This window comes from Lontra canadensis, unplaced genomic scaffold (genome assembly GCF_010015895.1).
Source record: "Lontra canadensis isolate GAN:19392208 unplaced genomic scaffold, GSC_riverotter_1.0 scaffold25, whole genome shotgun sequence".
Taxonomy (NCBI): Eukaryota; Metazoa; Chordata; class Mammalia; order Carnivora; family Mustelidae; genus Lontra; species Lontra canadensis.
This window is the reverse complement of record NW_022631019.1, coordinates 4,669,576-4,686,436: the sequence shown is the minus strand read 5'-3', so window position 1 is coordinate 4,686,436 and position 16,861 is coordinate 4,669,576. Positions and strand designations below refer to the sequence as shown.

The window sequence follows — 16,861 nt, the reverse complement described above, 5'->3', positions numbered from 1 at the left end:
CTTTTTTGACTGAACATAGGGCACTGTCCATGATATACTGTTGAGTGTAGATTTTTGCTGTCATACTTTAAAGAATGTTGCATTTTGTTATGTCTGGTACTTGCATTACTTTCAGATTAGCTTGCTTATTGTGAGGTTTCTTGTGCTTTGCTAGGGTGAGTCTAGATTAGTCTTTATTCCAGGGAGAATCTGTCCTATTCTTAACATGTGGCCCTTCTGAGGTCTCTAATAAATGCCCCAGGTGTTCAATAACATCTCTTCACACAGCCTAGTTCAAACCTGAACATCTCCCAGTTGCACGTGTGTTCTGAGAAGTTTTAGTGACAGCTCCCAGTAGTTGTTTTCTTTGAGCAACCTCATGGAGTTTCACCTTATACATACTCTGCTTGGCATTTAGCCAATGAGTCAAGGAGACCTACTCTGCAAATTTCTGGATCTCTTCTTCTGTTTATGTTCCTTCTTTACAGTAATCTTCCCTATAAACTCCAGTTGTCTTGGCCACCCCAAACTCTGACCTAGATCTCCTCAACTCAGCTAGACTGCCAAGTTCTGTTTCGTTACCCATTTCTATGCTACTGGGAAGAAGTCTACAGCCCAAAAGCCAGAACTCATCTTGTTTACTCTTCTCAGACATCAGATTCCTGCAGTACTTGTTGTCCAACTGACAACAGTCATTTCACATACTTTTTCCAGAGTTCTAGTTGGTTTTGGTGGAATGCTAAGTTTGCTACCAATTACTCTGTCATTGCCATTAGAGGTCTCTGGGTGTTCTTAGAGATGTACAAGACATAATGGAATTAACACTTAGCTCTGTCCTTGGGTTCTTAACCTGTTGCAGATACTCCTCTGACTTACTCATGGCAGTGGAGGTGGCTAGGGGATGGTAGGGAGATGCATCAGAATGTTCTTCACCAGCTGTGTCATAACCTCCAAATATCAAGATCATGCGCAGCATGCATGAAAACCAATCCCTTTGCCTTCTCAGCAAATAACTTGTCAGTATAACAAAACCTACCAGAAAGCCCCTCAGTCTACCATGGATTTATTCTGTGGGTTACACCAGATTCCCTTTGTGCAAAGTGAGGTAATTATAATTTCCGAACTAAGACCCTTGATCTAATGGTAGGCCTACATATTTGGACCAGGAGACTCTGTATGTCTCAGGCATCTGACATACTATTACACAGACAGTCTCTGGCCACAGGGGCCATCTTTATTCCCTCTTAGAGGCACAATCCCCAGGGTATCTCCAATTTATCCAATATGCAGAACCAAACACCTGGTAAGCTCTTTAAAAATTACAGATGCCAGGGTGCCTGGGTGGCTCAGTGAGTTAAAGCCTCTGCCTTCGGCTCAGGTCATGATCTCAGGGTCCTGGGATCGAGCCCCACATCAGGATCTCTGCTCAGCAGGGAGCCTGCTTCCCTCTCTCTCTCTGCCTGCTTTTCTGCCTACTTGTGATCTCTGTCTGTCAAATAAATAAATAAAATCTTTTAAAAAAATAAAATTAAATTAAAATTAAAATTAAAATGACAGATGCCCATGTCCCACCCCAGACTACACATTAGAACCCTAGCAGCCCACGGTGATTCTGCGGCACGGCCAAGGATCATTCTGTCTTCTTGTATATTATGAGGCTAAGGAACACAAAAACACCAGGGTTGAAGACTTCAAACTGCCCGTGCCTTGTAAGGTACCCAGAACCACCCCCAAACATTCTGGCTAGTCTCTCTTCTCCTACCTCAGCCACCCCACTTCGTAGGTAAGGAAACCAACACCCCGAGGGATTAAGTGGCGCGCCCAGTAACACTCGGTCTGGGGCCAAGTCACCCACCCAGAACTTTCCCCTCCACCTCCAAGACACCTCATAAAATCCCTGAGAGCAAAGTCCAAAATCCTTACCTCATCTGAGCCCCCACATGAGCCGGCTCCAGGCCCCTCTGGCCACATCTCACACAACGCTGTCCTTGTCCCTGTCTCCAGGTACACTGGTCACATTCTGTCAACAGGAAAACAAGGTCTTTCCCACCTGAGAGACTCCTGCTGTCCTGTTTGCTGAGAATGCCCCATCCCAGCTCTTCGTCCTCTGAGTCACATGTAGAATGTTCCTGCCTCATTCAGGCTCTCCCGAACCACCGAAACCCAACGCCTGGCCATTGCTCTTGGCTTGGGCACGTTCCTACTGCAACCACCTTAGCACTTCCCTCCGGGGTCCTGAGGTACTTGCTGCTGACCTCTGCCCTGTCTGTCCCTGCCCCATTCAGGAGAACTTCAAGAGAGTGGACAATGGATCTGCTTTGTAGATCATTGTATCTCTAATGCCTAGCAAAGCACCTAGCATGCCATGAGCTTATAATAATGCTTCTTAAATGAATGGATGGATGGGAGAAGTAAAGAAATAATCAACAACTAAAGAGTGACAGAAATCACTTTGTCTCTAACCCAGCAAGTGTGATGAAGGCAAAGAGCTCCAGGCCCTGTTCCCTTCAGGGGGGGAAGCCTGTTGCTTTGGGGGTCTCAGGCTCTGCCCTCTCAGCCAGAAGACCTGCTGGCATTGACTTCCATGTGGAACACACTGATACCCAATGTCCAGATACCCTGACACGTGGCACAGCACAAGTCTCCGCACACACAGAAGCATGTCCAGCATTGCCTGCTCTAACAAGCACGCCCCAACTCTGCAGACCTGCCCCAGGGCTGCCCTTCTCTCTTGCCATTCAAATGGATCTGCATAAACAATGAAGAAGAATTTAGGATTCACCGGTTTCCACTCTGAAGTAACCTGGGAGCTGGGCTCGTCCATCCACAGGCAGAGACTTTAATATTCAAGCCAGAAGCATCAGCCCAGTGCTATCGAGGGATAAGAGTTCAATTTTCTCATATCATGTTGTTCTCCTATGGGCCCTTCAAATCTCCAACCACACCATCAAACAGGACTTGCCCTTGCCCTGCCATCGCATCTTAAGTTTCTGATTATGAGTCAGATCCTGATGCAGGGCCAGTGGAAGAATTAGAATCAGAGTCTAAATTATGGGCACGCTTCAAAGTAATCCAGGTCCACAGCCTCTTGGTGAGTGAGCCTGGGTCCCAGCGCTGTTCAGTGAGTGCAGCGCAAGCCCCACTTTACCCGGCCCAACAGCAACGGTAAAGAAGTCAGAAGAAACGGGTGAGGCTAATTTTAAGGATATGTTTTGTCCAGCCAACATATTTAAAAATCTTGTAACGCGTAATCAATATAAATATTAACGGGTTATTTAACAGGGCTTCTCCTTCCTATTAAGTCTGTGAAAGGCAACGTGTATTTTACCCGCCCAGCTCATCGCCATTCAGAGCAGGCACAAGGCAGGCGCTCAGCAACGACGCGCGGCTTGTGGCTGTCGCCTCGGACAACACGGGAAGAGGCCGCCCGCTCGTAGGTGGGGCACCAGGAGGAGGCACCGCGGCCACTAACCTGAGCCACTAACCTGAGACGCCTGAGGATTTACATGGAAGACAAAAGGAGGGAAAACCTGCTTCCTGGCCCCCCGCAGCGCCTTCCTCGCCCTGTCCCACTGGCCCTGATGTCGGGCACCAGGCGGAGCCGGCAGGGGAAGCCGCCATGGCTGCCCCGAGCTCTGGGTTCTTGGCTGCCTTCACTGGTATTTATTTGGCTTTTTATAAACAAAAGTCAGACTTAATGCATTCCATTCATCACCAGGAAAGGGCAGTAATCCTAAGGGGATCTGTCAGACAGACGTTCTTTCTGTAAATAAATAAAAAGGTGACTGCGGGAAAGCAAAGTTCCACTGAAGCGAAATCTGGGGGTTTTTCCATTTTAGATCCATAAGCCAAAATATTGCTAAGGCTTTTTATAAACAAAGATAATGAGTTGTATAATTTATGTAAATTAACTAATGCTGCTGCATTTTCTAGAAGTAACATAAACTGCATTATTTATTTGACGTGCCTTTTGGAGTAAAAAAAATAATTGTAATTGGATATTATACCTAACAGGTCTCTCCCGTAGTTTTCTTACGAGTATTCGCGGTTTTGAGCATAAAGCACAGGATCTCGGAGCGCGCTACAGTGCGGCTTTCCTTCCGCTTGTAGGAAAAAAGACCAGAGTCAGACCCCTGGCCACAAGCTCTGCACCAGAAGGAAAGCTTTGCACACACCAGGTACCTGGGCTTGGCCTGGTCACCAGCTGCTGGTTGGTTTCAGCTAGGGAGGGGGTGCTGGGAGTGGACCAGCAGCCCGGGGCACCCAGCTGATGCGACTTTCCCTCCCTGATGTCTATGCACCTTCACTATTCAAAGCGTGCATCAGAGTAGCTAAGCGCCACTCAAAGCAGTGTCCACATCTCCTGGGACCTCTCTCTGGAGGCAGTACCTCAGGCCCCCTCAGACCAAACGAGTCAGAACCCCCACAGGACTGGTACGCACGGCAAAGAAAAACCCTTTCCTACATGCTTTGTGGTGGACACCCGGTCCCTTCCGGACCCCACCTTCAGGAGACAGAGCTGCACATGGGAGGGCGCGGGGCTGGGTCCTGGCTTGCAACGTCACCCCACGTTCCCCTGCCCATCTAGCATCTATTCAAATGAGCAACACAGAGTCACACACTGCAGTTCTTAATATTATCATATTAAGAGCATTAAAAATGCAAGAAAGGATAATTAAGCAAAATAAATTAAACAAGGATCTTGAAATACACAGCCTTGGAAATACTTTCGTTGCCTAAATGCTTGCAAACATCTGTTTAGCTGCCATCACACTCGCTCTCCTACTCTGATATTCAAAGCACAAAATATGGTCAAATACCAAATGTAAACAGCTCTGATTCGTAACCCTGTTTGTGCAGCAAAAGATGGCCCTGAGGCAGAGGGAGGCACTCTATTGAAAGTCCACTGATCTCTGGAAAGAGCTTCTCGCTTGGGACCAGAGGTCACCCGCTGGAGAAGCCGGCATCATTCATTCACTAGCAGGGGTGAGGAGAAACAAAACAAAAGTATCTCCGACCGAAAAGGAACGCAGGGTAATTTACTGAATTTATTTCATCTCATCTCCCTTAATCATGTAAAAACAAAACCCAAAAATGTTCTACATTCTGGTTTGTGTCCAACACAATGTGCAAACTAATTGAGTGTAAAAAGCGTTGCTTTTGCATTATATCAGTTAAAGTGAGTGTAACAATTGCTCTCCCTACCCCCGAGCTCTGTTTCATTTCCGTTTTTGTTATAATTCAGCCCATTCACAATATGTCATTGCAAACACTATTTGCAAAAGAAAGTATAAAAAACAGATTCTTTATTTCTTAGTGCATTTATTTTCATTTCCCTCTCAAGCTCTCCACATTTATGCCGCGCTTCCATCTGGAGGGCTTAAAAAAGTTATAGACGAAGTTACTATACATTATGAGGCAACACTCATCTGGTATTTAGCCCGAGAATTTTATTGCCAGGTGTTGTGAAAGGAAAAAAAAAAAAAAATACAGGCAAAATACTGGGCTGCGTCTCGTTTCCAAACATTTCATATCATGTCTCAAAGTGTTCATTAATTTGGGACGGAAGCTGCTTCCACGAGGATTTCTTCACCGTCTCCCAGGAAAAGGCAAATGTGGGGGCTCTGCCCGCGGGGGACTGTCGCACCTCAGCCCCGGTGGGTGGTGTCCCAGCATCCTGCAATGCACACCTCTCCCCAGGTTCCAGGACCCGCCCGCAGTCGGGCACCCCAGACTCTGAGCAAATAGAAACGGAGTCCCACCCACGCTCAGTGCTGGGGGGACAGAGTCTGAGCAAGCAAACGGGGAAAGAGGAGCATGCCCAAACCCACCTGCTGGTTCCGATCATCAGGCATAAAGGGAAAATGGATCCCAGGAGAGCAGAAGAACCAAACACGAACCTGCTGTACCAGGCCAGGGAGCCCCCTCTGTGCCCACCTTTAGATGGGGGCTGTAGTGCACTCATTCAACTATTTTGCAGCAACTAGTGAGCTCACTTCTTCGTGGACTGATTCGTCCCGTGGAGACCCAAGCAGTTTCCTTTGTAAGAAATAACTGCAAACATTCAGTGTGTGTTCTTCGGGGAAACTGAGCTCACTACAGCATTACACTGACGATTAGGTCTGACTCCATGTATAAAAGTACATAAGCAACTGAGGGGTTCAAGAAAACATATCTATGTCGGGGGTGTCACACCACGCAAGGATTGGGCTGCTCTGCGCAGGGATGAGTAAGGAAACCGGGCGAGATCAGGAGTCTGGGGGTCCCCTCGCTAGTTTCCCACAGTCTCCCACAGTAAAGATTACGGCATTGGACCATCTGTCGAATGTTTTGGGAAGAGAAAGAAGTCAGGGAATATTTTGAAACTCAAGCTATCAGACGACCCCGATCACTTCACAATGTCATCATGAGATGTGCTGGCTTGTCATTCTCACTAGACATCCCCTGGGAGCTCTGCATACCCTCTGTCCTGAGATGGCGGGCCTGACGGCCACCCTCCTAGGGTGGCTGGCTCCGGGTCACTTGAGAGTGGGTACAGCTCCAGAGCGGGCCCACCCGCTGTCCTTGTGACAGCTGCGGCTCACCAGGCTGGCTTTGCTGCCCGGTGGTTTCCCCCAGAATGGGTTCAGGGCAACATCCCACGTCCTACATGAGCTGACTACACTCCGGTTGGGGTTCTGAGACCTCCCAGTCTCGTCTCCTCCTAGACTTAAACAAACCTCCTCGGACATTCCAAGTCAAGGGAACACTGTCCTGATTCCCACCAGCATCTCAGGGGCTGACATGCACAGAACTCAGCAGAGGTTTTTAACAGCATCAGAAATTAGAAATAGGAGGAGAAAGATGCGGAGACTGAAGGGGTCAGCTGCAACTGAATGCTAGAACCGGGGCAGGTCAGCCATGAGCACAGGATATAAGGATCCAAAGATTATGGAGGGGAAAACCACAGCTACTTGCTCAGAATTTATGTTTCCATAAGTGAAACATTAGGATTCTCGTATGGAGAAGAAATTATTGATACGCATGTTCCCTTAAGGAAGGCTTCTCAAGAGGCCCATTTCAGATTTAATAATAATCCATATTCTTCCCCTGAAATGGCAAACGGAGTCTTTGATTTCCTTATCACTGCTGCAGATGCATGAATCATTAAGCTGCAAACCAGCAGAGATTCGGTTTATCACACGCCACCTAGAATATTTAATAAAATAAATTCTAAATAATCAATTCGTGAAGAGTCAATATCTCTTCCACTTTTGTAATAAATGTCTACCTCCTGCATCCATCATAAAACTGTACGTAAATTGTGGCAGTAGAGATGAAAGAGAAAGTCCCCGGTTTTCTCGTGCTGTCATGTAAATACTTAAACACGGACAAATAACATTTGTACCCTCCCTGTGGCCTCTATTCTTGGGGGATGTAGTCCCAGCAAACGCGGCCAGGCTACTTTCCAAGCACTTCCGGCCTGAAGATGGGGGGGTCTCAACCTGTCCCTCTTCCGTGAGAGTCCTTGACCCACCTAGTCACAGCAGGGTCACATGCCTTTGGCTCAGCCGTCCCTGCACAGGCAAGCTCAGAGCGCCTCCCTGGGATTTGTCCTGCCCTGTCTGCCGCACCATGAAGCCGGCTTGTGGGAGGAAACAGGCCATTTCCCAACTGCCCTTGTGAGTGACATCACCTAGCTTCTTCAGACTGAGAACAAGCACGCCTGTGCCACATGGACGTATTTCCACAACAAGGAAAGAGAAAGAAGACATCCTAACTATGCCAGGACAAATGTGATGAACAACACGGAGGGGACAGTGTGTTGTGAACAAAAGTATTAATTCCTTACAGAATTATAAGCCGAGCCTGAACATTGTAAGGCTGCGAACATGAGTCTAAAAACATAACCAGTGCTCAGATAGGAGAGGCAAGTCCCTAATCACCCCCATAGATCTCTCACGAGTTTCCATAGCACCATGCTCCTTCTAGAACTTGCTGCCATAATCTAGAACAGGAGGTAACAACCCACATCCATGGTCCAAATCTGGCCCTCACCCTGTTTGGGCAAATAAAGTTTTATTGGAACACGCTCACACCCATTCCTTAACTGTCGTCTGTGGTTGCTTTCACACTGCGCCAGGGTGACGGAGACCCTCTGGCTGGCAAAAATGGAACTGTTTACTGTCTGCCCCTTCACAGAAGAAATCCATCAACTCATCCATTCACTCAAAGCATGTTTACTGGACACCAAATGTGTAGCAAGTACCATGCCAAGTGCTAGGCTACAACAGGGGACAGAAAGTGCCCCGTCGGGCGGAGCTAAACGATGCAGGAACAGGGCTAGCTCTCCTAGGGAAGAAGGCCAAGGGAGCCAGTGTGCTTTGCTGTCAGAAACCCGCTATTCCCTCTCCTTCATGGCCAAGGGCAGAGGAAGGACCAGTAGCTGAAAGCATATCTTCAGAGATTTCAGAGAGATGCTTTTTAAAGGTGCCGGGAGTCAAATAATGAACTATCAGACCCCAACCTGTAAAATTTCCCTTTGGACATTTTTCTTAACATAAGATTAAAAGAAAACAAAATAAAAAACCCACGTGCCCAGGGCTGAGTCACTGTGGGGCTCAGCAGTAAGAGAATGGCTGTCCCAATCCTTTCCAAATGAACGGGCCTGTGAGTCACGGGAAGAGACACTAAAAGGCAGATACTGATTCAGTAGATCGGGGGTGGGGTCCGAGACTTTGCCTTTCTCCCCCCTTCCCCCCACAAGCAGCAGGGGGAGTGGCTGTTCCCTTCTCTTGCTTCTGCACTAACATCTTCCTCGGCCACTCTTCCCGGGCGCAGAGAAGCCCGCCGCCACCCCCTATATCTTCCCCATGGTTTTTGCTGGTCTGTGAGAAACAGATGCAGAAACCTAGGCCTAATTAGTTTGCAAACCATATGCCTTCCCTCTGTCGATGACTAACTCATGTCCGCTACAGGGGTCAGCTGCGACTCTCCTAGGGTGGGCAGCAGATCTGTGCCCTCTGAGCGTGGACAGCACCATGCGGAGACCAGCCACAGCCACCAACGAGAGGAGTCCATTTCCCCAGCAACATCAGGGCATTTGAAAGATGTGGAGAAGATCAATAATGTACTCTTCGGTCAAGTGAAGGCCAGAGATATCCTTTACCCAACACAAGCAGCCATATCTGGTCATTTACTGAGGTGGGTGGGATATATATCACGTTCTTAAAAGGCATCCCCAGCTTCTGGACGAGGCCGTAAATTATTCTTACAAAATCAAGGTTATGTGTTCTGAGTAACGTCTAACTTTGTGCCTGCTGGATGTTGGGGCCCAAACGGAAAGACCCTTGGGTGAATTTTGACAGTGGTGTTCAAGAGTTTCCATTGTAATTGAATATGCTGAAATTTCCATTCATGTCCTTGTGGGCTAATCTGCAATCATGTTAAGGGACTGTTATGAAAATAATTAAATACAAGTTCAGCATACCAAGTTGATATCTTGCTGCTCTACCTTCAACAGGGAGTTTCTAGCTCAATAGGGCTCAAATCAAGTTTAAAAAAGGAAATTACAAAATATTTTACAAACTGTAATCTACCAGAGAGATGAGGAAGGCAGAAACTACAAACACATCTCCTTCGAAATCTTCTGGCACCTCTTTGCCAACAAGCTCTTCAAATATCACTGGTGGGAGATCAGCTTCCTGGAGGCAGCAGCCTCTAAGGGCAAGACCTGGGCCTCTGGCAGTCCTAGTGGCCCCCAGACTCTCTTTTTAGAGAGAGCAAGGGGTCCCCAGGCCTGGCAGCCCTTGGGTTTGCTGGGAAACTGCCAGGAGTGCCTTTTCTCTGTAGCCGTGGCCAGCGCCCTTCCTGGTTTTTATGGTCCCTGCATCGATTTTGTGTCTGGAGATAAACCAACTCTCTTCCTCGAGTCTTCAGTACCCAAACAGTCAAATCTCTATCTGCAAAGACTCAAAGGAAACTGCTCTGATGGTCAGAGGGTTGCCGGAAAAAAATACAGGACACCCAACCCGATGTGCATTTCAGACAAGCAACAGATAATACGTTAGTTTAAGTATGTCCCGGGTAGTTGCATGGGACACACTTGTACTGAAAAATTATTTATTACTTATCTGAAATTCAAATTTCACTGGGCATCATGTGTACGTGTGTGTGTGTGTACACGTGCATGCACTAAATCCGGCAACCCTGCATAGGGAGCGTGAGCACACAGACCCCTGTGCCAGAGTGACGTGCCTGGAAGCTCGAGAGCTATGGCTTCAGGATGGATAGACGCTGACAATTCATAGTGGGAGAGAGAAATGCAACTTGTTGTCCCTCAGTTAAGGTTGACATGGGCATATAAAAAGTTCCTATGGGACCCAGCTGACATCAGAGCTAAGGAGTGACAGCAGGTCTGTAGGTATTCGGGGTGTTGGGGGACAGAATCCCGCCCACTGGAGGGCAAGAGGCCTCCAGATCGTCTTCTCGCAGTCCCCAGGGGCCCGAGGGTGCCGGGTCCCTGAGCTGGAGGAACGGTGAGGGAGGGGCTCTTTCTCCTCTGACAGGTTGGGGTTATAAAGAAGGGAACGCCAGCTTGTACTAAAGACCTTCCTTATCCCCATCCCCCGTCTCACTTGAGACCTGTGCTTGGGGGCACGGTGCTGCAGCTCAAACCCCACGCTCCCGGACCCCCGGTCTAAGCACACGTCTTCTGGGGATCGAGGCGTTTTTGAAAGCCCATGTGGTCTGGTGATGAGGAAACTGGGAATTCGTGATCCCAGAGCTGGGATTCCAGAGCTGGGGTAGTATCTTGACTCTGTTACTGACCAGCTGGATATCTTTAGATACATTTCTTGATCTTCCCAGAAATTAATCACATCTTCTGCAAGGATGAGGAAAACCGCATCGCTTACTTCATGGGGATGCTGGCAAGTCATTGTACAGGACAGTGCACAGAGAGCGGTGGGGACAGGAACAGGTATTCAGTAGGTATTGTATAAATGGTGCCATAATTGTCATTGTTGTTGTTAACTGCCTTGGGTCAGGGAAGACAGAGCCTTAAAAAGAAACAAAACCTCCATCCTGGCCAGGCCTCCATGAGCTCAGCAGCACATGAACCAAGGCTGTTGCTGCTTCAAAGTGTCACTAGTTTAATGTTATTTATTAGTTAAAATGTAATTATATGAGTTGGGTAGGGACATGTCACCAGGGATGCTAAGTAATTAGAAATTAAAGAAGGACTATGGATCCGAGTTCCTGAATTGATTCTACCAAAACACATCCAGGTAACAGGAAATTAGGTTTTAACGTGTTCGTGCACCAGCAGAACATGACACAGAAGCTCAGATGATTAGAAGCCAGAAGAGAGCTGAGGGAGGTGGTCCGAGGTACTGCCAAGCAGGCTGGCATCATGAGACCAGAGCAGCTCAGCCACCAGCCCTGGACACCAGTGCGGAGGCAGCGGGATCGGAAATCCAAGGCCTGAGTGGGCGTCCCCGTGGGGATAAGCATGTCTGACTCACACGACTCAGCGGCAGGGGTGGGGCAGGGGGGCACAGACACAGACAGGCACAGGGAGTGCCTGTGAAAGCAGCTGGTCACTCAGCAGATGTCACTGCTCAGAGCAAGGGCCTGCAGGGGACCGGCCCGGACCCTGTCCTCCAGGAGGGGAAGGCAGCCCATGCCGACACTCCAAAACCTCTGGTGACAGCTCCCGCCTCTCATGGAGATGCCCTGATTTGTGTTTCTGTAAGTCTGTCAAGGTGAGGCTGTGTCTTAACTGCCTCTGTTCTTCCCTTCATAGGCCGTCCAGCGCCTCGATACCAGATACAGACTTTCCCGCGCCCAGGAAATACGGCTGTCTACCACCTGCTTGTTGAACCGGACAGCACAGTGTCAAGTCCGAGAGCACTTCCTGAAGAGAGGGACGGATGAGGGCTATGGACACGGGGGGCATGAGTACTGCCGGCTGGAGGAGCCGGGGAAGAAGCCCCTGGAAACTTCAGAAATCTGAGCAGGGCCATGGGAGACCACGGGCTGGGAGCAAGGAGTGACACGCAGTAGCCACCGGCGGGCACCTGGCCAGTCTGGAGGGCAGCGGCGGGGACCACTAGCCCCACCAGCACCCACGGGTGCAAGAAGTATCAGTTCTCTTCAAAACAGCTGGGGGCAACGTGGCGACTTCGGGAGCCCAGCGGCTTGGCCACCTTCCCTCCTGATCTGCTCCCAGCTGTCTCCCGAACCGGCTCGGGGCCCCTCACATGCGTGCGGCCGGCGACTTCACACACGTTCCCTGGGCGGCCAGCAAGATGCCTGTTTATCCTCCGGCGGCAAGGCGGGCTGGAACGATCTGGCATCGCCACGAGGCAGACAGTTACTTCATGCCCTGTTAACTCCTGATGCGGTAACTACGATATCATTCCTACTTTTGAAAGAGGTGCTTTTTTTTTTTTTTTTTACTTTTTAATATGTGGTGTAAGTGTCCAAATAAAGAACATCACTTTAATGAGGCTGAGTCCAAAAACATAACCTTGTTACCGCCGCTGCGGGGCTCCCAGCGGGCTTCGGGCTTTCAGGCAGTTAGTCAAGAAGTCTTCGTTCTTCGAGAAGGTACAAACAGGTCAGCAAAATGAAACTTTCCAATCCAGGCAGATGGTCCAGGCCGGGGGTCCCCGTCTAGCACAGCAGGGGCTCGGTGTGGGGAAGGATGTCTTTGTCCCTGCTGCCTGCAGCTGAGCCCACGGCCTCTGGGCGTGACCACCCACTGGCTGCCAAGGCGGGATGGGCTGTGGCAAATGCAGTGCCTCAGGATCAGCGACGAGAAGGCCTCGTTCCTAGGAGGCCATCATGTGGTCCACGTGGGGCCAGGACAGACCCTGACATGGTGCGACTCTGGCCACCTGTTGCTTCAGATCACGTCAGCTGGGTTTCGACAGACTCTCACTGCCCAGCACAGTGTCCCAGCCCTGCTGCTGCTTTCCCGCTCCCCCCAGTGCCTCTTTCCTGTGTTTATGTCACTTCTTGGCGTCCGAGTCTGCCCGAGGGACGCTGTCTATGTGTTCCCCACGAGGACGTGCCATTCCTCCGACACACCCCTCCTGACCTGGCGCTGGAGATGCAGACTTGATGTTTTGTCATCACCTCTCTGCTCCCGCCACCGTGAGATCTGAACGCTGCATCTTCAGTATCTATCACAATGTGCTGGATGGAAGGCGCTTGGCAGCTGGCTGGCGGATGGAGAGTAGGTGTTGACTCGATCTGAAAATACCGCAGATCCCTCTAGAACACCCAGGAGCAACAGGTGTCATGGCAAGTGCTTTCGCTGTACAACCAGGCAAACCTCAGCTCAAGTCGTGGCCCCATGCTGATTTGTGGCAGGACAGGGGGGCAGTAGAAACCTTGTCGGGGCTCAGTCTTTTCATCTATGAGATGGGTATAAGAATAGGAAATTTACACGGATGTTTCAATGAGGGTTGAATGAGATAGTAGAGCTGGGGATTCGTAAGCCAGCGGCTTACTAAGTGTGGGGTTCCTGTCTGCTGTGGGAATCTGGCACAGAAGGGGTCAGGAAGCAGAGAACCCAGTGCTGGCTTAGGTTCTGAATAGAGCCATAAGCTTCTGGGGCCAGAGAACAGCTCCACAAACTTTAAAGTACATGAACTCTTTTGGCTTGGCCCAAAGACTTCACCCAGCTCACCTAACCCACGGTGTGGCAATCCCAGAGGCATGGGGACACTTCAGACCTGCCCCTCTGCTCTCAGGGAGTCTCCTCCCCCCAAGAGCTCCTCCCCCCATCGAGGCTGCAGAGAAGCAGGCACGACTCTGCCTGGGGAACAGGGCCGACCTCAGGCCTGCTGCGATTTCATCTCATGAAACGTTGACATCACAACCACCTTCTTTTTCCTCCCTGCCAACCTTTGTCGTCCCTGGAAACCTTATCGAGCTAGCTTCTCCGTGGCTTACAGACAAGACGACTAATCGTGGACTTAACAGCTCGTCAGCTTCAGAAGCGGCTGCCCCCTCCTGTGCCTGGCTGAGAAAATCAATGTGCTTTCGAGCTGCCGTGTGTTCCTAGGGCCCCAGCCTCCGAGAACAAAAGAAGCCGGACTGCTGAGCAGTTCCGTGAACAGGGCTGAAGTTTTCCTGGCCTGAGGGAAGGCTTATGGCAAGTGATATGCTAAACGGTAGATCGGAATATCTTTATCATGCCCTTGAACTGAGGAAGCCAGCTCAGTGGTAGAAAAAGCACATCTCCGAGACCCTGTGCAGGACCGTCTGCCACCCCCACGGCAGGGGCAGGGGCTGGTCCCAAGCCTGGCATGATGGACGTCCTGAGTCCATGGGAACCACCCGGCTGAATCCACTGAAGGAAGAGTCGGGGTTCCCACGCAGAAGCCTCCTCCCGTGAGACGCAGAACTCCGTGTATGTCTGCTCGGTGACTTCCTGCGTAGGAAGGACCACCTGCCCCCTGTCCCCGTGTGACCTCTGGGCTTCCCTGCCACCGGTACATACCGGAGCAAATGCAGGAAAGGCACAGTGAGATGTGGGGCTGCTCTTGCCAAAAAGGTCTTTCCTTGCAACTGCTTTAAAATTATGCCTGTGGTAGACAACCCATCCCTAAGGACTTCCACTAACATGACGTGCTCATCCCCACAGATAACTAGGTGTGTCCATCGGCGTACATACAGGAGGGTAGGGAAGGGACGGTGACTCGTGGCGCTGCTGGGCGTGTAATTGGCACAGCCATTTGTAGTGTCCAGTAAAACACGAGACGCTCAGACCTTGCTCCCGGCCACTCTGGCAGGTCCAGGCTGCACACGTGGACAAGCAGGCATGTCTTAGCTGATTTCCTGACGCACTGTAATGTTGACACGCTCAGCCAAATCTAAGAGTCCGCTGAGCAGGGAGTGGCTCCAATGCGTCTGTGGTGACACACTGCAGAGCAGGGAAAAGGGATGGGGGCTGTACCTATCAACAGAGATGTCACTCAGACCCCTGCGCTACGTGGAAAGGGGAGCCTAGAATATTAGGTGAGTCACGGACACAGTCCTACCCAACCTCAAGAGCTGAGCTTCGAGCCCGTCTCACTAGGAAGCTTCTCAGGTCATCCCATCCCACCCGGGCCACACCATGTACCCGCCGTGGTGGCCTCCCTCTCCAAGAACCAGAAAGCAGGTCCCGCATGTGGCCCACCAAGGGTCTCTAAGCCCCTCTCCTGTTCCCACTCTGCAAGGCCACTTATGCTCAGCAAGCCACAGAGACCCCTTGCTGTCCCTTCCCTGGGGTCCCGAGGATCCCAGCTCCCCCCATACAGGTGTCTGCACGGGAGACGGTAAGCCTGAGCCACAAAGAACTCCAAAGACAAACATGACCGAAAAACAACCACACGTCATTCTGATTCCACCCAGTGACAATTCTCACTTATCACATGAGGGAAGAAAGGGAACATTGGCGGGTTTTGGCCCAGGGCTTCTGAGCTGCTGCCCAGGGCGAATTCCACCCGGTCTCCATGGACCACCAGAAGTTCCTGACTTACGTAGGACCGAGGACGAGCCCTGCCAGAGACCTGTGGGCACGGGGCCGACGGTGCAGCTCTGGCGTGAGCTCCCGCAACCCTGCAAGTCCCAGCAAGAGTACCGCACGTGTCCCACCCACTCTGCTCCTTCCGAGCCCCCACACCCCCCGCAGCCCTGGCTGGTCAGCGGGGGTGATCCCCAATCACCGTCCTAGAGCTAGACCCAGCACACTGGGGTCATCTGCAATTTCGTGTCTCACCAGCTGACTCGAGCACGCTGTGCAAACACAGAACACGAGAGAACGTACCGAAGAAGAATTTCTCGTGTCCGGGCTTTTCTTTGTTCTTCTCTAGAAAGCATTGTTATTGGGTATTTAAACACACACACACACACACACACACACACACACACACAAACATAAAACAAAAGCTCTCTCTCTCTGTGGGGTAATATAATAAAAGCCACCGGATGCTATTTTTAACAGCCATAAAAGCGCGTGATTAATATAGAAAAAGCCACAATGACAAAGAGCGTCACAAAGAACATCAGCCTGGAGTGGGAGCCATTGAAGTCAAGTGGGCTCACGGCCCACGTGATCAGTCCCGGCAGGCTGGGGGCCTGACACACCAATGGCCTCCACGATCCCTGGCTTTCATCAATGCAAAATACTGAGTGGGTCCCAGGCCAGCTTCTCAGCTCCTGGCGGGACACAGCACCGGGCCACGGGGGAGATCCCTTACGAGGGTCAGCAAGCAGAGCTGAGACGTGGCTGCTTGCTAACTAGCAGGCCAAGAATGCACCGTGATCCATACCTTCTCCCTCTCCCACTGTGGCACGTGGCTCGGGCCCTCAAACAAGGAAACGACCTCAGAAGAATGTCTCCACGGCCACCCAAGAGTGAGAGCCTGTGGTGTCAGAACAACAGCAAAGGAGCCAGCCTGCTGTTGGGTCCCCCAGGACCCAAGCTGACCCAGGACCCAAGCTGAAGTTTGTACAGATCCCAAGACGTGTCCCACAGCACCCACCTCTATCCCAGCCGCAAGAATCCCACACACCTTGCGATCCCATCCAATTATATTTAACACCTTCAAGCTCCCTGAGGTCCAAACACCCAGAGGGAAATAGAAGAGGCTATTAGTATAGGGAGGCAAGCCAGGCTCTGGTTGGAGATCACCAGCTCCCAAGGGACCCACTCAACAGAGGCAGGTCCAGGCCACCTCGAGAGGGAGACCTCAGGCAGCCCCTCTCCCTCGCTCCTGCACCCTCCATGTCCCTCTGTGATACACACAACACAGGACTCTGCAGGAACCCAGCAAATGGCAGTCTATACATCAAGGACTCCCCAGAAGCACGAGGACGATAGCTAACCTGGCCTTCACGGACA

The 16,861-nt window shown here is 50.7% G+C and overlaps 1 protein-coding gene across 6 annotated transcripts in view; it reads right to left on the bottom strand.

Annotated features, from left to right (window-relative positions):
• Window positions 1–16,861, bottom strand: part of CAMTA1 (calmodulin binding transcription activator 1) — an 812,384-nt gene that overhangs the window by 386,057 nt on the left and 409,466 nt on the right. The gene's annotated exons all lie outside the window — the stretch shown is intronic.